At 41.0% G+C, this 23825-nt stretch overlaps 1 protein-coding gene across 3 annotated transcripts in view; it reads left to right on the top strand.

The window, feature by feature from the left end:
• SPATS2L (spermatogenesis associated serine rich 2 like) overlaps nucleotides 1-23825 on the top strand; it is a 134960-nt gene that overhangs the window by 34371 nt on the left and 76764 nt on the right. Inside the window, exon 3 of one of the 3 annotated variants that reach the window (XM_054044826.1) lies at nucleotides 12311-12438. The exons of the other annotated variants lie outside the window; for them this stretch is intronic. The gene's annotated coding sequence lies outside the window, so the exon portion shown is untranslated. The remainder of the gene's footprint in view (nucleotides 1-12310; nucleotides 12439-23825) is intronic. 3 annotated transcript variants of the gene reach the window in all.

Here is a 23825-nt window from a genome sequence, read left to right as displayed (position 1 = left end):
CTGGATTGGGCCACTGTTGGAAGACAGGATACTGGGCTACATGGACCTTTGGTGTGACCCAGTGTGGCCGTTCTTATGTTCTTAAATGATGTTCTACCACAGGTGCCATTGCTGACACTGAAAAATCCATTAATGCAGCCCCCAGTCATTGGACTCCCATTGCTGAGGCAGATGCAGGAAATGTAAATGTCTGCTCCAGGCTTTTATATACAAAGGCAAAATGGCAACATATGATTAAACCCAAGCCCTGAACTGAGGATGTTGTGCCTGCTCACTGCCCTAGCAGGAGCTCCAGGAAGCATTGTGCCTCCTGGAGTTCCCAAGTGTAACAGTCACTCTGTCACCCTTAAACAGGGTGCAGTGTGTACTTCCCCACAGCTGAAGCCCTGCATCCTCTCTGCTCCTTTGGCAGTGCTAATGCTGCCAGCCCTGAGCTCTCTCTGCACTCTTGTAATAGCAGGCAGACACTTCATAGGCTAACGTGGAGAAGCTCTTTGATCCCTGTCCACCTTATATGCTCTTGCAAGGACTGGCCACAATCTGGTTCTAAGCTTTTAAATCCTAAGAGACATGTTCTATAAGAAATGAGAAGTCCCCCCCCCCCCTTTTTTTTTCTTTCCTGTGGGTGTGGAGGAGACTACCAGCTTAAACAGTTCCAGTCACTTTTCAAACCACAACTCCACCAGGAAAAATCATCTTTTAATACTGCTGATTTCTGTCAGACTCACCTAAATAATCAAATCTGTCCCTCTCCGCAGTGCAAATGTGCAACAGCAGGAGATAGTGCTAGAATCAGCTTTACATCTGTTTAGCTTAGGCATTTTGTGATATGCCCATTGCCACAACATCTCTGTGCCATGTACACAAATTAGAAAGCAGCATTTCCATCCAAAATGACCTTAATCTCCATCTGTCCGTTATGTATGCTATTTTTTTCATAGGAGTGGCACAAGTCTGTGATATGATCCAGAATTCTTATTAAGTAGTAGAGTTCTGATTACGTTAAGTACACTTGATGGGACACATTATTTTGCTATAGATATGATTCACAGTTGTCACCATGATGCACATCACAATTACTTAGCATTTCACTGCTGCAGCAGGGATAGTACACAGATCTTCCTTCTCCAGAAGCACAGGTCCATGCTGCTTGAGCTAAGGGATGATCTCCATTAATTGTTAGCAGTACAGGGCTTGTGATGCTCAGGGAATGTCTACAAAGGAGCTGAGAGGTGTAATGCCCAGCTTGGGTAGTCATACATGGGCTAGCGCTGCTCGAGCTAGTGTCTAAAAATGGCAGTGTGTCCATGGCAACATGGACAGTGGCTCGGGCTAACCTCCTGAGTATAATCCAGTCCGACCCCCCCGGGATGTACTTTGGTGGCTAGCCCGAGCCACCCCCTGTGCCATCAAATACACACTGCTGTTTTAGGAGCTAGCTTGAGCAGAGGCAGGGCATATACATGTAGCCAAGATGGGAATCGCACCTCCCAGCTGCTATGTAGATGTATGGTCAGTTGCACAGTTCTGATTCCATCCAGTGGAGGCAGTGGTACATACCTTGTCATTTCATCACAATGTTCTATTTAATGTTAAACAACCTTCGGTTTATGGTGGGTTTGTTAAGTTGTCATGGTAAAGCTGCATGGAAAATCTTGTCCTTTTCTATATTTTGTGTGTGTATAGGATAGAAATTGGAGTGACAAGGCATTTCACTTATTTATAGATTACATCACCGTAAAACCTAGGCACAGGCAGTTTGCAGCACCCATCACCATAGCACAGCAGCTAGTTGGAACAATTTTGAAACTAAATTGATTTGTATTTTTTTGATTGTATGTATTCTTTCCCACTTGGTTTCATTTCTGTTTATTTGAGTTGTTAACGCCATACCCATTGCCTTACAATGAAACCAGAAGTAATTTGGCTCATATTATATTGCCGCACTCCTCGCCCCGTCCCTTTTTTCCTAAGTGTTTGAGTTTCTGTGAAGGTCTATCATGGTTTGCAGCTGAACGACATGCTGAATTTATATTCTGAGCTCATCCAGTACTTTGTGCAAGATGATCCTTTGAGGAAGATAGAAAAGGGCAGCTACTTAGAGGGAGAGAAAATGAATTTGATCATGCTATAAAGTAAAATACAGTAAAGGTTTATTTTTGTAATGACAAAAATTCAAAGGTGACCAGAGCCCAATATTTTTATCTCTTTGGAGAATATATTTGTTTAAACATATCAAGGATTTCTTTCTGCTAATCAGTGTCTGAAACCAGCCCGTCCATTTCTGTCCTGTACGTATGAAAATGTGAGCTGAAATCTGTAGCAAACCAGACTAACTGTGAGTACATGATTCCAATGGGGTTTGTAGGTTTTTAATATTTTCAGGGTCACAGAGGTGAAAAATAATTTAAAAATAGTCTTCAAGGCTGATACATTGCCTTGAAACTCAGTGCATCTGGGTTCACGTCCCCTCTCTGTCACAGACTTTGTGTGTAACCCGTGTGCTCTTCCAGTACATATTCAGCTCTTGTCAAGATGTATAGAAGAAATATCTAGTTTCCGCGTGTTGAATGAGTTATAAATCCAGTTTTTGCCTTTTTCTTGCTGTATTTACCAACATATCAACCCTTTTTTATGCTATAGTCAACAAGGCTACCAAATTTTACAAATTTCATAAAGGAGCCTCCAATAGAATTCACTTACTGTGCCTTGCCAAGTAATTTTTCTTTGAAAATGTGCTTTGACAGGCTTAAACAGAGAGTTGCTACATGGCTTTGTAGTTTTGCCATGTACAGCTGAATGTTTAGAGAAGGTGGTATCGTAGACACATACTCCCATTATTTAACAGTTTAAAACCCAGTGGCCATAAATTGTAGCTGTCACAGAGGAAAGAAAAAACAAACAAAACGTGGTGGTGTGAAGCAAAGCCTTCCATAGACAAATTCTGTTCTCATACATTTGCAACCCCGGAATATGGCCACATATATAGTAAATAATTACTTGTCTAGGTATTAGCTCTACCCACTAGAGTTGAGTGAATGATCAAGTCAGTTTCTGACCAAGTTCTGAGCTGTCAGAAACAATGGCCTGTCTGTCGTGCAGGATATTGTGCGGCGCATCTCTATCCCTCTTAGGAAATGGTATAACAATGTTTGTCCATGGATAATCTGTGAAAGATCTAAATTTGTGAAATGGATTGTCCGCCCAGCTCTGGACCAGAGTACACAAACCACTACAGGAATCTCCTCGTTAGAATCCAGCTGACTGGTATTCCAGACCAAAGGTCTCACCCATGGAAGAATGTGTGAAAGTACATGGTTTAGCTAGCAGAATGTATGCAACTGTTTTAGTTGTGACTTGTAGTTTTTATAGTGGATGCCTTCCAGACCTCCAGAGGTAGTGCACTCTCATGAGACTAGCAAACTCCCCTCAGAGAGGCTGGCCAGCTAGTGTGTATGAAGGTGGGATAGCCATCGTCTCACCTTCTCCCCCCCCTCTTTGGAGCACCATGCATTAACAAACAGCTGACCCTATACTCTCCTGAGCACAGAGACAGCACCTGCGGTTGGCCCAGGTTGGCTGTGCCTGGGAAGGAGGAACATTTGGAGCAAATAATCAGGCAAACTCCTAGAAGATAATAAAGTGATAAGTAACAGCATGGATTTGTCAGAACAAATCTTGTCAAACCAATCTAATAGCTTTCTTTGACAGGGTAACAAACTCGTGGATGGGGGAAGTGGTAGATGTGGTATATCTTGACTTTAGTAAGGGTTTTGATACCGTCCTGCATGACCTTTTCATAAACAAATTAGGGAACTACAACCTAGATGGAGCTACTATAAGGTGGGTGCATAACTGGTTGGAAAACTGTTCCCAGAGAGTAGTTATCAGTGGTTCACTGTCAAGCTCGCATATCAAGGGGGTGCCGCAAGAATTGGTCCTGGGTCTGGTTCTGTTCAATATCTTTATTAGTGATTTAGATAATGGCATAGAGAGTACATATCTTAACAGAATAATGTGTCCCATCAAGTGTACTTAACCAGAACTATACGACTTAATAAGAATTCTGGATCATATCACAGACTTGTGCCACTCCTATGAAGAAAATAGCATACATAACAGACAGATGGAGATTAAGGTCATTTTGGATGGAACTGCTGCTTTCTAATTTGTGTACATGGCACAGAGATGTTGTGGCAATGGGCATATCACATGTAAAGCTGATTCTAGCACTATCTCCTGCTGTGGCACATTTACACTGGGGAGATCATTTAGGTGAGTCCAACAGAAATCAGCAGTATTAAAAGATGATTTTTCCTGGTGGAGTTGTGGTTTGTAAAGTGACTGGAACTGTTTAAGCTGATAGTCTCCTCCATACCCCCCCCCCCGCCAAAAAAAAAGGAACTTCTCATTTCTTATAGAACATGTCTCTTAGGATTTAAAAGCTTAGGGCCAGATTGTGGCCAGTCCTTGCATGAGTACACAAGGTGGAGAGGGATCAAAGAACTTCTCCACGTTAGCCTATGTTTACAGATGATATCAAGCTGGGAAGGATTGCAAGTGCTTTGGAGGATGGATTAAAATTCGAAATTATCTGGACAAACTGGAGAAATGGGATGAAATTTAATAAGGACAAATGCAAAGTACTTCACTTAGGAAGGAACAATCTGTTGCACACATACAAAATGGAAATAACTGCCTAGGAAGGAGTATTGCGAAAAAGGATCTGGGGAGTCATAAATAAGAGTGAATGGTGTATTACTGTTTCAGAAAAAGCAAACATAATTCTGGGATGTGTTAGCCGGAATGTTGTAAGTCAGACACAAGAAGTAATTCTTCCACTCTACTCTTCGCTGATTAGGCCTCAACTAAAGTATTGTGTCCAGTTCTGGGTGCCACATTTCAGGAAAGATGTGGACAAATTGGAGAAAGTCCACAGGAGCACAACAAAAATGATTAAAGGTCTAGAACACAAGACCTATGAGAGAAGATTGAAAAAAATTGGGTTTGTTTAGTCTGGAAAATAGAAGACTGATGAGGGATATGATAACAGTTTTCAAGTACATAAAAGTTGTTACAGGGAGGAGGGAGAAAAATTGTTCTCTTTAACCTCTGTGGATAGGACAAGCAGCAAGGGGCTTAAATTGCAGCAACGGATGCTTAGGTTGGACATTAGGAAAAACTTCTTAACTGTCAGGGTAGTTAAGCACAGGAATAAATTGCCGAGGGAGGCTGTGGACTCTCTGTCATTGGAGGTTTTTAAGAGCAGGCTAGACAAACACTTGTCAGGGATGGTCTAGATCAGGGGTCGGCAACCTTTCAGAAGGGGTGTGCCGAGTCTTCATTTATTCACTCTGATTTAAGGTTTCGCGTGCCGGTAATACATTTTAACGTTTTTAGAAGGTCTCTTTCTATAAGTCTATAATATAAAACTAAATTATTGTATGTGAGGTAAATAAGGTTTTTAAAATGTTTAAGAAGCTTCATTTAAAATTAAATTAAAATGCACCGCCCCCTGGACGGGTGGCCAGGACCCGGGCAGTGAATGCCACTGAAAATCAGCTCATGTGCCGCCTTCGGCACACGTGCCAGAGGTTGCCTACCCCTGGTCTAGATAATCCTGCCTTGAGTGCAGCGGACTTGACTAGATGAAGTCCCTTCCAGTCCTATGGTTCTATGATTTCTTCAGCACTCAGCCTCCACCCCGCACACCTATGGGCCTTAGAAGTTTCCCCCAGCTTCTGCACCTTGTGGGTGCTGAAAATAGACCAAGGGTATGTCTACATTGCAACTAGAATGTGTTTCCCAGCATTCGAGTTAGCATGCTAAAAATAGCAATGTGGATGTTGTAGCACCAGCAGCAGCTTGATCTGGTCACCTGAGCTGAGACCCAGAGGGTTAAACAGGCTTTGACTCGGGCAGCTAGCCTGAGCCTCTGTTCATGCAGCATCAGCCACAATGCTATTTTTAGCATGGTAGCTCGAGCAGTACTAGTGGGAGTGAGTCTGTCTGCTCTGGGAATTACACCTCCTAGCAGACATACCCTGAAAGGCCCACATGAGTTTGTATGAGCTTCTGCATCATGAAAGCTGGGCAGGTCATTTAATGAATCTCACTTCATGAGCAATATTGTGTTCTCGGCTCTCAAATGGGAGATTTAGACACACATTTTCTACTCCAGTCTCTGTGCATTTTCTACCCCATGGAAGGGATGACATCCCTCTTTCAGTTAATCAAACCACCATCCTTCATCTCATCCAAATCCCTCCTAAACATCCACTCCTTGCACAATCCCCACAGGAAGATCTTATAATGTCTTCAGTAAAATCAAAACTATTTTTATTTCTGAGTCTGGGCTCCCCAGTGCTTCCTGTCTTAGAATCATAGAAATGTAGGGCTGGAAGGGATCTCAAGAGGTCATCTAGTGCATCCCCCACACTGAGGCAGGATTAATTTGTCTGTCTTGTAGAATGCAAGACTTCTTGGCAGGGACTGGCTTTATGTTTGTGTTGCATGGCTGAGGCTGAAAAGTGTGCTCAGATGCAGAGACTGTCATGAGCAGAAGAGTAGTCTTGTGGCTGAGGCACTGAGCTGAGACTCTGAAGTTCTGGGTTCAGTTCCTGGCTTAGCCTCCTGTAGACTTTGTAGCGGAGGTCCTCATCTGGTAGAAATCAGTGTAGCTCCACTGAAATCAATGGATTCTGTCAATATACGACTTTGGACAAATCACTTAAACCAAGATTTTAAAAAGTGAGTAGTGGTTTTGGGTGCCCAAGCATTTATTTTCACAGAGTGGATGCTCAGCACTTTCTGAAAATCAGGTCTTTTCCAAACACATTAGTCTGAAAACCTTGGATATAATCTCTCTGTACCGCAGTTCCCCATTGGTACAGTGAGAATAAGAATACTTCTCTACCTCACAGGGTTTCTGTGAGGATATGTTCTATAATTATAGGATGCGACGGTGCTGTGGGCCATGTAAGTAGGTAGATAAATAATAGGAAGTAGGGAACAGTGAATATTGGAGGCAAGCTCTACCTCACATATTTAAGATGAATATATTGCTTTATTTCAGAATGGTTTGGGGGTGATTTTTTAGTTGAATGTCACTCTAAAAAAGAATCTCAAGTAGGTAAAAATTCTGCTCTAGGATCTTCATCATGGCGGTTTCTTGGCTACAGTGTTCTCCCTCCATGTGAGATTCTCATTAATATCACTAAAAAGAACAAGGAGTACTTGTGGCACCTTAGAGACTAACAAATTTATTTGAGTATAAGTTTTCCACTTCATCAGATGCATGCAGTGGAAAATACAGTAGGAAGATATATATACACAGAGGACATGAAAAAATGGGTGTTGCCATACTAACTATAACAAGAGTAATCAGTTAAGGTGGGTTATTATCAGCAGGAGAAAAAAAAGCTTTTGTAGTGATAATCAGGATGGCCCATTTCCAACAGTTGACAAGAAGTTGTGAGTAACAGTAGGGAAAAAAAATTAGCATGGGGAAATAGGTTTTACTTTGTGTAATGACCCATCCACTCCCAGTCTTTATTCAAGCCCAATTTATTGGTGTCCAGTTTGCAAATTAATTCCAATTCTGCAGTTTCTCGTTGGAGTCTGTTTTTGAAGTTTTTTTGTTGGAGTATTGCGACTTTGAGGTCTGTAATTAAGTAACCAGGGAGGTTGAAGTGTTCTTCGACTGGTTTTTGAATGTTATAATTCGTGATGTCTGATTTGTGTCCATTTATTTTTTTGCATAGAGACTGTCCGGTTTGGCTAATGTACATGACAGAGGAACATTGCTGGCACATGATGGCATATATCACATTGGTAGATGTGCAGATTGAACGAGCCTCTGATAGTGTGGCTGATGTGATTAGGTCCTATGACGGTGTCCCCTGAATAGATGTGTGGACAGAGTTGGCAACAGGCTTTTTTGCAAGGATAGGTTCCTGGGTTAGTGTTTTTGGTGTGTGGTTGCTGGTGAGTGTTGTCAGTAGCTACCGGTGTGGTGCTCTGCTCTTGTTCAATGATAACAGTCGGCTGCGTGCGTGTTCCCTCTGAGTGCTGCCCCGGCTCTGCACAGATAGCTGACACAGCAAACCCCGAGAGAACCTCCAAAAACCACAGGTACGAAGGAACCCGAGCCAGGTTTATTGTCAAACGAAGCACAGTAATAGACTCTAGTAACAGACTCTACAGGACATACTACCCTGTTTCCCCGAAAATAAGACAGTGTCTTATATTAATTTTTGCTCCCAAAGATGCGCTAGGTCTTATTTTCAGGGGATGTCTTATTTTTCAGAAATGAAAAATGCCTTATTATCGGTGGATGCCTTATTATCGGGGAGGTCTTATTATCGGGGGGATGCCTTATATTACAACGAGAGGCAAAACTGTAAGTAGGCCTTATTTTCGGAGGATGTCTTATTTTCGGGGAAACAGGGTACGAATATGTGCCCCCTGGCAATGGACACAGCTCAGTCAGTGGCGGGACACTCTACTGCCCCCTAGGCTGGACAAAGATGCGCACTCCGGGACCTACTTTTATACAGTTACAGGACAGATTACTCATCCCTACTGACGTATTGAAGTACAGCCTTAACTCATTGGGGGCTGTCTCCTCCTTTGATCATGTTGTTTCAAACAGATCTATCCATCATGCTGTCCTTTTGACCCTGTCTTTAAGATGCACCTGCTTCTAGCAGCCCTCTTCTTGCCAACTTCTGTGAGTGGGGCCTGCCTCTGGCTCACAGCCCAGCTTTTTCTTAGCAATGCCTAGAAGTACTTTGGTTCAAGTCTCAGACTGGGCCTTTGATACAAGAGTTTATGTTTCAGCGCCTCATCTTACTACAGTGAGTATTTGCTTCAGGTTGGGGGGCTGTCTGTAAGCGAGGACTCGCCTGTCTCCCAAGATCTATGAGAGTGAGGGATTGTCCTTCAGTATAGGTTGTAGATCCTTGATGATGCGCTGGAGAGGTTTTAGTTGGGGGCTGAAGGTGACGGCTAGTGGCGTTCTGTTACTTTCTTTGTTGGGCCTGTCCTGTAGTAGGTGACTTCTGGGTACTCTTCTGGCTCTGTTAATCTGTTTCTTCACTTCAGCAGGTGGATATTGTAGTTGTAAGAATGCTTGATAGAAATCTTGTAGGTATTTGTCTCTGTCTGAGGGGTTGGAGCAAATGCAGTTGTTAATTAGAGCTTGGCTGTAGACAATGGATCGTGTGGTGTGGTCTGGATGAAAGCTGGAGGCATGTAGGTAAGTATAGCGGTCAGTAGGTTTCCGGTATAGGATGGTGTTTATGTGACCATCGCTTATTAGCACTGTAGTGTCCAGAAAGTGGATCTCTTGTGTGGACTGGTCCAGGCTGAGGTTGATGGTGGGATGGAAATTGTTGAAATCATGGTGGAATTCCTCAAGGGCTTCTTTTCCATGGGTACTCAATGTAGCGCAAGTAGAGTAGGGGCGTTAGGGGACGAGAGCTGAGGAAGCGTTGTTCTAAGTCAGCCATAAAAATGTTGGCATACTGTGGGACCATGCAGGTACCCATAGCAGTGAGTTTTGCACACAGTTCAGAAAAGCACTAATGCACATGCTTGAATTCATTCCTATGTGGAAAATTACTTAAGCATTTATTTATGTCCCATAGAATTCAGTAGAACTTCAGCATGGGCTTACGCAATTTGCTGACTTGGGGCCATAGAGAGAAGAGCATGTCAGAGTTCCACTATGTGGATTTGGGAGAAGAAGTTTGAAGTAAAGGTGGCCATTTGGCTTGAACAAGAAAAGTATGTGACCACTTATAAACACGCAGCTATTGTTGGCTGATCTCTTGTGCAGTTTTCCACATTAACAGTGAAGAACTACTCTAGTTTTGAAACAGAAAAGCCTGTGTTTATCAGAAGGCCAGATAGATAAAGTCCTTCCAAAACTAACATATGTTAAAAATTAAAGTTGTGCGATTACCTCAGGAAATGAAATAACAAAAATATCTGAAGCAGGGTGAAAAACTGAGTTCAGTCTTGTGGAGAACTTCTATGAGTCACTTCCTTATCGGTATCTCTAGTCTTCCTGGCAACATTTTATTTTTGACTCTTAATGCTGTATTAAATGAAAAATTATACTTGGGGTTGTGTGACGCAAGAAACACAATAAGCACTTCTCCTGTCGGATTTAACTGATCACACTTATGTCAAAATAGGAACTTGAACTGGGGTTTCACAAACACTTTATTAGGAAGTCACAAAGGTTAATGAAGTTCTTAGTTCTTTAAGATGAGCTTTATATTTAGAATGTACACTGAGAATTTGCTCCATTGTTATTCATGGCCCCTCGTATTTCCTTTCTATGAACAGTAGTACAGATGAGTTTTTGTTCTTGGCAACAGAAAGTGTCACCGATGCTTGTGTGAATGTATCGTTGCCCAAGAATTTGCACCATAAGTGCTCAATTTGGGCATCTTCAGATCTCTTAGTGGGTCTATTGTTGTAAGATCATCCAGTTGGGGAATAAAAACAATGCCATGTGACACACACAACCAATTCACACAGTGCAAACATCAAATCGTGAATATCAAATGTGTTCACATATACTCACATTGAAAAATTTGCAAGCAATCTATAGGTTGAAGAAAAGATTCATTGAACAATTGTGATGAGTGAACTTATTTGTAGAAATACAGCAAGTCAAACTGCCAGACTGGGAGCTGCACGTCTCCTCTAGAGGAGCTCTCAGAGGGATTGTGATTTAGGAGGCACAGTCCCTCCCTGACATGCAGAGGGAGCTGGATGCTGTACCATCCCTTTAGATTGTGCCACTTGTTCATCCCAGTGCACCAAGCTAGCTGTGCAGGAAAGTGCAAAGGGGGTATAGCCATAGGGGGAGTAGGAAGAAGCGATTCAGAGAGTGCATGGACTGTGATTTGTCCCCTGCCCCAATGCAGGGTGCACAAGGGGCTAGAGGGAGGAAACATTCCTTGCACCTTCCCTCCAGCCAGCTCAGTGTGCTTGCACACAGTTTGAGAACAGGGAGATGGAATGAATAAATCATTCATTGCTCACTCAGCTCTGGATGTGAGAGAGGAGGCTAATGTTTGGTCCCCAATAGCGAGGAACCCCCCTGACAAACTACCATGGACGCAGTTCTGCTCTCAGATCCGCTGTCCCACATTGCTCTCCCACTTTTTCATGGTTGAGACCTCTGCCCATCTCAGGAGAGCAGCAACCAGTCAAGAGCTTCTTTGTAGCTATGGGAGCAGAATCTTATCCCAAGTAAATTGCTTTTCATGTGTGTGTCTTGTTTTTTCAAGTTTGTTAGTGTGAGAAAGTCCACATACGGAGTAACCACAGAGAGCTGTTTCTGTTCAGCCAAAATTGTTGGGTCCAGTGAGGCGAGCAACACAGCTCTGTTGTGTTCTGAATCTAACCACAGATCTCGTCTGAAGCCTGCCGCGCCAGGGCTGCACAACTCAGAAGTGGCTAAACCATAGTCACAAACTCATGGCAGGGCTGACGAAGTGGTTTTACTACACGCTGAAGCCTGTTGTCCTGTCTGCCAGGACAGTTAGTTGTGAATGAAGACTTTAATACTACAAACTGCTTAGAATATTTTCACAGTTAAAAAATAGTACTTGCTGGGTGCCGTGTTTAAGAGGAATCTGTGTGTATTGAGGGTCACAGCAGCAGTTTGAGCCAAGTGAGAAAACGTGAACTACTGGTCTGTACTGGAAGGTGGGAAGCCTGGGCTGCTGCCGAGACTCTACAGAGCACTGGAACTGCGTTCTTCTGTTTGGTGAAATTCACCCATCCTCACATACTCTGAGTTATTTGGGGAATAAGTGGGAGGTGAGGGGTTGAAATTCCACCTCCTCCCACCGTCACATACCTCCTTAGGGCTGCAGTGCAGCCCTTCTTTGGCTTTTATTACAGCATAAGGCCATGAATCAGACCTCATTGAAGTCCATGGGAGTCTTTCCATTGAATTCAGTGGGCATTGGATCCCTAGCTTGAAGTAGCAGCTGCTGCCCCTCTGCACCTCTTTTTGTGGGACCCTCCAAGGCTTGCAGGGGGTGCAAAGACTCCCTAGTATAGCCTGCTTGCCTGCTCCCTTCCCCTGTGGAGAAATGTACAGCGGAAGTACAGAGAAATCTCATTTGCAACTGGGGAAGCAAAACCACAGTAAATTGAGGTTGCTTTGCATGGAGCTTTGTATACAGCAATAATAATAATTAGCCTTTATACAGTGCTTAGCATCCATAGATCTCAAAACCTTTTACAAAGATATCAGTATCATTTATCCTCCATTTTACAGATGGGGGAAACTGAGGCACCAAGAAGGAAGTGACTTTCACAGGCCCACCCAGCAAAGCAGTGGCAGAGCCAGGCATTGAACCTAGGTCTCCCGAGTCTCCGTCCAGTGCCCTGTCCAAGGAGCTCTTGGTATGGCCTAGGGCACAGAGAGTGTTTGAAATGGTGTAACCCTTGTTTTGTTGTTGCCAGTCGCTTTCTTGCAATGTTGAGTATAGTTCAAGGGACAGAACGAAGTGCTCAGCACCCATAATTGGGGCCAGATTTTCAAAAGAGTTCAGCTCCTACCAAAGCATCTACAATGAAGAGGCCAGATTTCACCAAAGTACTCAGCATCCGGCAGCTCCCATATGGCCTGAGCACAGTTGCAAATCTGGCCTATTTAGATTGTCAGCTCTTTGGGGTAGGGACTGTTATTTCCACATGCTACACCTATACAGAGTAAACAAGGCCCTGATCGCATCCTGGGCCTGTAGGAACTACTACTACACCACTAATAGCTGTGGGACGCTGAGCACTTCTGAAAATCTGGCTCCTAAATCCCCATGATACTTATATTGACCCTGTAATTTATTAGAAAAAATACTAGGGCTGTAAATTAATCACAGTTATCTCAAAAAAATTAATCGTGATTTAAAAAATTAATTGGGATTAATCGGAGTTTTAATCGCACTGTTGAACAATAGAATACCAATTGAAATGTATTAAATATCTACATTTTCAAATATATCGATTTCAATTACATCACCAAATACAAAGTGTACAGTGCTCACTTTATAATATTATTTTGATTACAAATATTTGCATTGTAAAAATGATAAACAAAAGAAATAGTATTTTTCAATTCATCTCATACAAGTACTGTAGTGCAATCTCTTTATCGTGAAAGTGTAATTTACAAATATAGATTTATTTATTTTTTGGTTATGTAACTGCACTCAAAAACAAAACAATGTAAAACTTTAGAGCCTGCAAGTCCACTCAGTCCTACTTCTTGTTCAGCCAATCGCTAAGACAAACAAGTTTGTTTACATTTATGGGAGATACTGCTGCCAGCTTCTTATATACAATGTTACCTGAAAGTGAGAACAGGCGTTCACATGGCACTTTTGTAGCCAGCATTGCAAGGTATTTACATGCCAGATATGGTAAACATTCCTAGACCCCTTCATGCTTTGGCCACCATTCCAGAGGACATGCTTCCATGCTGATGACGCTCATTAAAAAAAATAATGTGATAATTAAATTTGTGACTGAATTCCTTGGGGGAAAATAGTATGTCTCCGACTCTGTTTTACCCCCATTCTTCCAATATTTCATGTTATAGCAGTCTCGGCTGATGACCCAGCACATGTTCGTTTTAAGAACATTTTCACTGCAGATTTGACAAAATGCAAAGAAGGTAACAATGTGAGATTTCTAAAGATAGCTACAGCAGTGGTTCTCAACCAGAGGTCCAGAGCCCCCTGGAGGGTCGTGAGCAGGTTTCAGGGGGTCCGTGAAGCATGGCTGGTGTTAGACTTGCTAGAGCCCAGGGCAGAAAGCCAAAGCCCCACTGTGCAGGACTGCAGCCCAGGGCCCGAAGCCCCACTACCTGGGGCTAAAGCCAAAGCCTGAGCAACTTAGCTTCACGATGCCCCCTGTGGAATGGGGCCCCAGGCAATTGCCCTGCTTGCTACACCCTAATGCCTTGCCTTGCCTTTTATATGCAGAAAAACAGTTGGGCTGTGGAGTTTCTATAGCATGTTTGGGGGGGCCACAGAAAGAAAAAGGTTGAGAACCCCTGAGCTACAGCACTTGACCCAAGGTTTAAGAATCTGAAGTGCCTTCCAAAATCTGAGAGGGACAAGGTATGGAGCATGCTTTCAGAAGTCTTAAAAGAGCAACACTCCGATGCAGAAACTACAGAACCCAAACCACCAAAAAAGAAAATCAACCTTCTGCTGGTGGAATCTGACTCAGATGATGAAAGCAAACATGCATCGGTCTGCATTGCTTTGGATAGTTATCGAGCAGAATCCATCATTAGCATGGACACATGTCCTCTAGAATGGTGGTTGAAGCATGAAGGTACATATGAATCTTTAACACATCTGGCACGTAAATATCTTGTGACGCTGGCTACAACAGTGCCATGTGAACACCTGTTCTCACTTTCAGGTGACATTGTAAACAAGAAGTGGGCAGCATTATCTCCTGCAAATGCAAACAAACTTGTTTGTCTGAGTGACTGACAGAACAAGAAGTAGGACTGAGTAGACTTTTAGACTCTAAAGTTTTACATTGTTTTATTTTTAATGCAGTTATTTTTTGTACATAATTCTACGTTTGTAAGTTTAACTTTCATGATAAAGAGATTGTATTACAGTACTTGTACGAGGTGAATTGAAAAATACTATTTCTTTTGGTTTTTTAAGCACAAATATTTGTAATAAAAAATAAATATAAAGTGAGCACTGTCCATTTTGTGTTGTGTTGTAATTGAAATCAATATATTTGAAAATGTAGAAAACATCCAAAAATATTTAAATAAATGGTATTCTATTATTGTTTAACAGTGCGATTAATCACAAAATTAATTGCGATTAATCGCGATTAATATTTTTAATCACTTGACAGCCCTAAAAATACTACTGTAATTAAGAAAAAACTATCCTGCTAGTTCAGGCAGTAATATTCAGACGTGCCACAGTCCATGTGGCAGTACAAATGTGGGCAGCAGCAGAAATAAATTGATCTACACTTTGTGCTAAGCTAAAATCAGTGACAGTGTAAATTATTTCGAATGACTCAAATACCTGGCTAGAATGACTAATAGATAAGATACAGTTTGTGGAAATTGGAAGTTAACTCTGGTTTTACAGCGGAAAAAATTGTTAGAGGGAGTGTGTAGTTTTTGTAGAGCAGATTTTTATATTTCACTGCTCTTTATCACCATGTTTTGCAAGACTCTTCCAGACACTTAGTGAAGAGTGAGATTTGAATTTTTATTTTGGCAAACTCTGCTATGGAAAGTGAATTTTCTTTCAAATCTGGTTCTTTCTAAATGCTGGGAGAAATCCTCTTCACGCTGCATATGAGAGAGGACTGTTTAACCTACTCTGAGTATCTGAGTCCAGCCACTAGTTGTACACAGTTATATCAGTGAGAGTTGCATATTAACACTAGGACTCGAGACATATCCAGTTCATGCTGAATAATATACAATGAGCCAGATTTACTCATAGAGCGGAAGCCAAGAGAACCCATAGTCCAAACCCCAGTGACAAAAGGTTCATCATCAATGCAAGCTACTCACAACTCTTGCTCTGCTAGGGGGCCCAGAGCTGGCTGGCACAGTCCCTACAGTGGATGGGCCTTCCCTGGTAAAGGGCAAGGGGATGACTGATTCATCTTGGGTAGCTTCTGTCAGGATGTTATTGGAGTAGTGCAGGAATTTAAAGCTGTTCTTCCCTGCAAGAATCCCAGGGAAGAGGTAGGGGCAATGGTTGTATCATCCTCAGCCCCCTCTTTACTGGTTCTAGGATATTATCTTGTTGGTGGTGTGGGGGGATGGGAGAGGTGGGAGAACAGGACATAACTCATCACATTTTAGTGACTGAATATGAAGTAGTGTTGCATTTTCATTGGAGACTGCTCTTTTCCTTAGATGAAAGGCATTGTACAAGTGCTGTGGAAGAGAATGAATGGATCAGATAGTCCAAAAGGAAAAAGCATAGTCTAGAATGAAGGAGTGGTTGAAAGCACTGGCACCTCAGTTTAAACCAACTAAATCTACACTCTAATCACTGCCCTGGAGTCTTCCTAGGCACATTTGGATGGCTGTTGGAGGCAAACAGAAATCCATGATCATATACCTTGGGAGTGGATACAAAACCAAAGTAAAAATGAGGCTTAATATGGTATAATGTGATTTAAATAATACAGAAATAAGAGAAGATCCCACACTCTGCTTCAGTTTCCTACAACTGAGGTCTTGCATGCTGCTCTGAACAGGAGATTTCTGTGTAGCCTTTCCGGGGCTGGGATGAATGGAGATGTGAAACTCTCTAAAAGTCAGGATGAGAAACAGAATAGGAGGGATCTTCAGAAGAGCCTATGTGACTTGGGAGCACAAGTCCTGTTGACTTTCATGGGTACTTATGCTCCTAAGTCACTTAGGCTCAGCTCTTCAAATCTGTTTAGGCACCTAACTCCCATACATTTCAATGACAGGCATCTAAAAGACCTTTGAGGATCTGGCATTAGATAGTTTTCAGACTCCTACCCAGTGTTACCTCATGAAAGAACTGTTCCAAAAATCTTGTAGTATTCTTATGGTTCCCTGTTCCCATTACTTGCTCAGACAGCATAATAGCATTGTATACTTTCTTAATGACTGACGAATAAAATATTGGGGTTTTTAAAGTAATAACAGAGGGATCATTTGTACTCATTTTTCAACCCATATAGAGAGTGACAGAGTTTCTACCAATGATGCTGTGCCTAAACTGACTCTGATAATGTTTCTGAAAACATTTAGTGTGGTAACTAAACGTTAGGTGTGTCCCTTCTTTAACAAATGCTTGATTAATTTTTCTATAATAAAATATTTTATAAGCATATAAAGATTGAACTTCTCCATAGTTTATAGATGTATTTTTGAAAAAGGACAGGCAGTGAGAGATTACCACATTTTTTATGATACCATAAATGGTCAATTTTTAATGTTTACAATATCATTAGAACCCCCTCAGTTTAATTTAAATTTTATTTCTAGTCTCTTGCCTTCCATTTATCTAGATATCATTATATGGGGTACAAGATAAAATGCAGATTGATTAATTTACCTTCAATACAGTTTTTACCTTTTATCTGTGATTTTGCCCTGTCTGCTGTATATTTTTTTTCACAAAAGTTATCTTAACTGTGACTTTGGTCACTAGAGCAGAACTTGGAAAATGACAGAGGCAGGTTAACCTGACCTGCTGATCAATTCTAAGCACTCTGCCTGGTACTAACAAACTTTTTTGTGCTTTAACCTGTTGCACATACTTCAGATTCCACTAATGATTCTTCATGGTGACGGTGGTGTTTTGTTATTTAGAAAATAATGTTTGTACTTCATGGTCCAGGAGATACAGACAAGGCTTTCATCTCAGGGCCAAAAGACCAAAAACATCAGTAGCACTCAAACCCCCACATCAGGATCAGGGACCCATAATGCTAGATTCTGTACAAACACACAAGTAGACAAGTTCCCTACCTAAACCCTTAACAGTTTAACTTCCTGCAAGATGTAACAAGTGAGAATGACAAGCAATAGGGAAGATGAGGGTAACAATAATGAGATTCACATAGGTGTTGTGCATAATTTTATACGAACAAAATATCTCTCTGTGTGTGTGTGTGTGTGTATATATATATATATATATACATATAATAATGTACTTGTAGTATTCTGAATTGTTTAGCGAAATGTGTACTTTTAGTATATTGTGTGCCAGCTTCTGCATTCAAGTAAATGGTTGCAACAAATGACTGCAGGATCTGGCCTTGTGCCTGTGCTGTGTTTCAGGTTTCTTGTATCATAGCTTTAAAATAAATAAATACAAATATGGCAAGAATAATGGCCAAAATTCTGCCCTAAAAGAGTCTGAAAGGTTGCAGAGACATAAGGGTGAGAATTTGAACCAAAGTATTTACAATTAAATGTGAAAAGAGAAGTAATTTCTAATTCCAGGTATTTGTAAAAATAATAAATACATAAGCCACCTTTGTTTTTGTGCCAATGGCACAAGTGCAAGATGAATAATGACTATGTGTCGCCATTTGTTACCTTTGTTTTTTATTATTGCAAATGCAAACATATATTTTGCATCCTCCTGAGGTTGGCTGTTCTCATGAGATTTCTGCCCTAGTGAGATAAAAGCTCCTGAGAATGATTTTTATTGATTTATTATAGCAGAGCATCATCTCTGATATTTTTAAGGTCGAGCAGTGCTTTCTGTTTAAAGGTTGAATCTTCGAAGTGCTTCTAAATTCACATGCTTAATCGGATTGTCTTGAAAATATGTGCCTCACAAGAGTAGTAGGTAGCATTAGTGGTCCAAATTTGGGGTCATTTGAAAAATAGGTTCCTGAGACACAGCAATTTTTTATACTGTTGTTTTTTTGTGCAGACCTGGGCCACGTAGTATGGCTCAAATTCTTCCCCAATGGACTTCAGACGCTCAACATGTATCTCAGCTAGTGCAGGGTATCCACTGGCCCATTGAGAAAGTAATATTGAAAAAATTACTAAAGAAAGAGTATAGCTCTCCAAAGAGACTGAAATGTGCATGTGTAACAAGACTAGATAAGAGGGTTTGCAAACAGCCCATTGTAGCAATAAGGATACACTGCAGTCAAAGGTGTAATTGCAGTTCAGGTAGACATACCCTTGCTAGCTTTAATCTAGTTAGCACAGCTAAAAATAGCAGGGAATTCGCAGTGGCCCCGGCTTCAATGTAGGCTGTATTAGCCCCTGATTATGTACTCATGTTGCTAACCTGCCCTGGATCTCTCACGATAGCTGTGCTAGATAGATTAAAGCTATTGCAGGTATGCCTACCCCTGCTACTATCACACCTTCCATCGCACTTGAGACATACCTAGTAACTGGATAGCTCGAGGGGACAGGGTGTGGTCATGGAACCTGAGCTACCTCCATGTATTGTAAATTTGAACCCTACCCTTGACAGAAATCTGCGTGTGAGCTCCAGGTCTGTTGGTACTATCCTCTAGCAAGGACGTAGATATGTATTTTTTTTTTACTTTTGGGAAATGTGCCCTCTTAATTTGTACAGCTAATTTATTAGGGGCCCGAACTGTTTTCTGAAAGGTAATAAAGCTCTGCGCAGATATGTGAGCAGGGTGGATTTGATTTAATCAAACTGATTTAAATCACTAATCAGGAAGACTCGATTTAATCATGGATTTCTACATAAAAGTGCATTCTTGTTGGTTATTATAACCTTAATACATATTTTTCACAACTCAGAGATAGATGTAGGTTTCATGTTTAGAAGGTACACACTATACATTTCTAAAGTGATTTATTTTGAAAACTTTTCAGATTAGTTTTACAGCTATATCAGAAAATGAATAATTGTTTGGTTATTTCATTTACCAAAGGTAATTGAAGCAGATATTTATGAATTCATTGGGAGGTGAACTATCTCCAATTCAACAGGTTAATCATTAATATTTGGAGGATTTTCTTGTCATGCTGTATTAGAGGAGAACATCACCAGACAGACATTTAAATTATTTTATTTAACTAAAACAACAATGTTATGTATTCCGGATTGTCTTCTTCAAAAGCAAACATGTAATATTTTAACAAAACAAGCATATGAATTTTTGAATTTAGTTAAACGTTCAAGTTTTTTGAAATCAGGTTTGTTTTTGTTAAAATTGTTTTTAACTAAAATAGTTAAATAAAATTTAAAACAAATAATAAATTGACTATGTCAGCCAGGTCAACATGAGAAACTTAAAATATTGGCTTCTGCAGCTAACTCAATCGTCTTCACCTTCATTTTCCTGTTTGTTCATAATCTGGAAAAGAAAAACAAGCTTTCCTGCTTTTTCAGGTCCCAAATGATTTCTCAATTTGCAATGAATTAGTCCAAAGGAAGAAAATATTCTTTCTGCACCGGCAGAAGAAGCTACTTCTATTAAACGTAAGATTATGACTTCAACAGTCTCTGAATCCAAGTGCTTAAGTGATTTCCATCAGTACACTGGTGTGACTTTCTTTAAAACGTCATCAGCAAACATATATTTCTTGAATGGTTCACCCTTAGCTCTGAAGTTTATTATAGTTGGCATTATGGAGGGATGATTGCTGGATGTCCATGTCATAGCCAGTTCCTCGTCTTCAGCAGTTAAGGTTTGACTCTGGTACCGAGGATTGAGAATATTTGCAAGAAAATGAGCTGGAGATAGTGCTTGTCCTATTCATTTTTTAATGGTTTAATTTAACTCTGTCATTGCCTATTTCTCTTTTTAAGATCTCACTCAGTTTCTTCCAAATTTCAACAGTGTCAGCAATAAAACAGCTATTTCCCTGAATTTTGTTCAAGGCTACAGAAATAGGCTTCAGGGTATTCAGCATGTGTTCAACATTTCTCCTAAGTCCAATGTGGAGAACTTTGGCTGTGACAGTGCCATCTATTTTTTCATGATTTTGTTCACAAACTGTCAACAGATTAGGCCAGTTCTTGATATAGTGCTCAAAACAGTCCACTACTGAGTTCCATCGCATGTTTTGTGGGAGAGTTAGCTTGGTTCCTCCCACTTTTTTCAGAGCAGCTGCTGCAAAGTGGTTGTTGCGGAAGTATTTTGCAATTTCAACATTAGTCTTTATTTCGGGAACTGAAGTCTTCGGCTAGGAGGTACATCAAATGAGCACTACAACCGTATGTTGTTAGTTTGGGACTCTCTTCATTCTCTTCTAAATAATTTCTTCTCATCTTGGATACATTTGCAGCATTGTCTGTGACCAAGCTACGTACTAAACATTTGAATTTTTTTTCACAGTTTGTTATAGCTTTTACTGCTACTGCTGTGTGTGCATTTCCTGATGTATCAATTGTTTCTGTAAGGAAGTCATTCCCTTCTTCTTTTGTCACACAAGCACATATAACAGGATCATTGTGGACATTGATCCACCCATCAAGACTCAGGTTAACAATTTCACCCTCTAGACCTTTTGCACACTGCTTAATTTCTCTTTCATACTCTTTATCCAGCAATTTGCCTGCGACATCTGCTCTGGTGGACAGTATCCTGGTCTTAATGACTGAACCATGTTAATGAAGCATGGGTTCTCAATCATACGGAAAGGAGAGTTTGTTGCATAAACAAACCGGGCAATTTTTTCATCAATCACCTCTTTCTGTAATCTGCTGGTTCTCATCACAAACTTATCTATGGTTGTTTCTGGACGATGGAGTTTTTTTTTTCTTTTTGCTACAGGTGATATACTGTGGCTATGTGACATACATGATGTGACTGAAACACTGTCATTGGCAGATAACTCTGAAACTATAGAAAATGATGGTGATCTTGAAGGTGGATAGTCTTCAGAATCCTGTATGTTGAGGATGGATTCTCCTAAACAAAATAAGTCAATGCAGTTATTTAATTATTATTACCATACTTCTCATTTAGTATTACTCATTTCATTCACTGACACTCAGTACTACTTTAAAGGTGAAATTGTAAAGGAAGATCTGCCTATTTCAGCTATTTATTTTTTATCACAACTACATCTAAAATGATAGTACCATCGAGTAACAACTATATTTTTTGCTCAAACATGAGAATTCAAGAATAGTCCAGAAAGAAGACAGGAAGTCCTTAAGAAGTATGAAATAAAAAAGTTTACCAACCTGAAGATCCTGCATGTTCAGACATGTTCCTTTCATCATCTTCAAGGCAGCTTCCTCCTTAGAAGGAACATTTCTCTGCCCCCAACAATCTTCTATTCATTGAACTTTTTGAAACTTTGCACTTTTAGAGAGAGGTAAGGGATTGACTCTGTGTACACAAATTTGCAGAGGGACAATAGGGTTGAGGTCTGTTATTTCTCACCTCTAGATATTATTTATTTATTTTAAAACATTTTTGCTGTTAACACAAATCCACAGTTTGAGAACTGCAAAACTAAGCATCTCTGGTGGTATCTTCTAGACTGAGCACTGAGTCCCATTGGGTAGATAGAAAGATTAACCTAAAGAATCTATACAGTAGCCCCTGGAACACTATAATATTGGATTCCTAATCCATGAACTATTGGAACTCATTCACAAAACTTTTCTTAAACATTACATGAATATATTGTCTCATACTATAGAATTAGAATTTATAATCCCTATTCCAGGATGAGATATCTTTGAGCTCTAATGTATCTTAATTAATACTATCTTTAGATAGTTTTTTTCGTCAAAAAGCATTTTATCAAAAAAATCTGATTTAAATAAATCCTTTTTTTTTTTTTTTTTTAAATCACTGATTTTTATCCACCTTGTATGTGAGAATGATTGCTGGGCATGTTTCTGCTTTTCCACCTGGGGGATGATTAGAGCAAAGTGCCAGCACTGATTGATTGATTAACCAGAGGGGAGATGAACAACAGGATGTTATTGTCATGTTTCCTGAACATGGAACTGCGTGTGCTTAAGGTCAAGGGACTCCTGAGACGCAGCCCCCTAACATGAGGTGTTTGTAAAATTTTTAGATTCTTATCACTTTTTTCTGCATAGCGAGCGATTATGGGCGGTCAGAGCAGTGAGGGGGAACGTGGGTGTGTGTGGGAGCAGTGCTGGGGATTTGGGGGCTGTCAGAGTGCGGGGCAGGGGGATTGGGGAAGAGGAGTGGGGGAATGGTGGAGAATCATTTGAGGCTGTGTTGAAGGGAGGGGGGATTAGAGGGATAAATGGGGTGGGTGATGGGGAGAGGGGTAGTGGAGCTCGGGGAGGGGAGAAGGGTGGGGATTAGGCAGAGTGGGAGGGGGGAGAAGGGTGGGAAACTGGGAGGGAGGACATAGGGGTGTGATTGGCATGGGGAAGTGAAGGGTATTAGGGGAGGGGGACCTCTCAGTCTCACATTTTCCCCTGCCAGGATCTGGGGCAGGGGCAAGTCTAAGCCCCTCTCATCCTGCCCTTTGTGTGTGTGCAATCTCCCACCTTTGCAGCTGTGACCTGGGCCATAACTGACCATGATTAGGAGAATGGGGCCCTACCAGATATCTGTTGTACTGGTGTAAGACCAAAAATAGTATTGCAGTTTCACATCTGGGCATTCAAGCACAACCCCAGCATACCTGACATTCAACGGGGATCAGCATCAGGGTTCTGTTTTGGTTCATCTCTCATGTGGTAGGATAGTACATTTAGGATGTGTAAATTACAGTCACATACGGGTCAGCAATTAGACCTGGACATGAAGGGATAATTTTGTTTGAGTTATTTAAACAAAATAGAGGTGGGGAACCGAGGAGTGATCCCCTGTATCATTTTGAAATAGGTGCATTTGACTGCATTTTATAAGATTTTTGATAAATTTCTAAACAAAGATTTTATACAAGAAAATGTACCAAAGGCCCACGTTCGTATTTATCTGGAATTCTATACCAGTTTGGCAGATACCTCTCAAAGATAATGTCTATGGAAATTATGCATGTGAATTGAAGGCCTTAGGTCTCCAACTCTGCTGCCTTTTGTCATTACCTAAACTCTGTGGTAGACTACAGAGAAGACAGTCTAATACAATACACCTGGGATAGATAGCAAACTCATTTCAAAAGGGTATCTGATTTTGTAGAGGAAGTAGGCATGCAGAAGAAGAGAGCACAGTTCAGGCCACTGCAATCTCATTAGATGCCTGGTACACTGTGTCTCGTATTTTGAAGCTGTCTCTGAAACTGTGATTACTTTGGTTTCCTGTACATTGTGTGCCAGGCTTTCCTAGCAGCGGGATTTTGACTGAGT

Source organism: Malaclemys terrapin, chromosome 11 (assembly GCF_027887155.1).
Source record: "Malaclemys terrapin pileata isolate rMalTer1 chromosome 11, rMalTer1.hap1, whole genome shotgun sequence".
Lineage (NCBI taxonomy): Eukaryota > Metazoa > Chordata > Testudines > Emydidae > Malaclemys > Malaclemys terrapin.
Note: the sequence above shows the minus strand (reverse complement) of the source record. Positions and strands in the feature narration are given on the sequence as shown.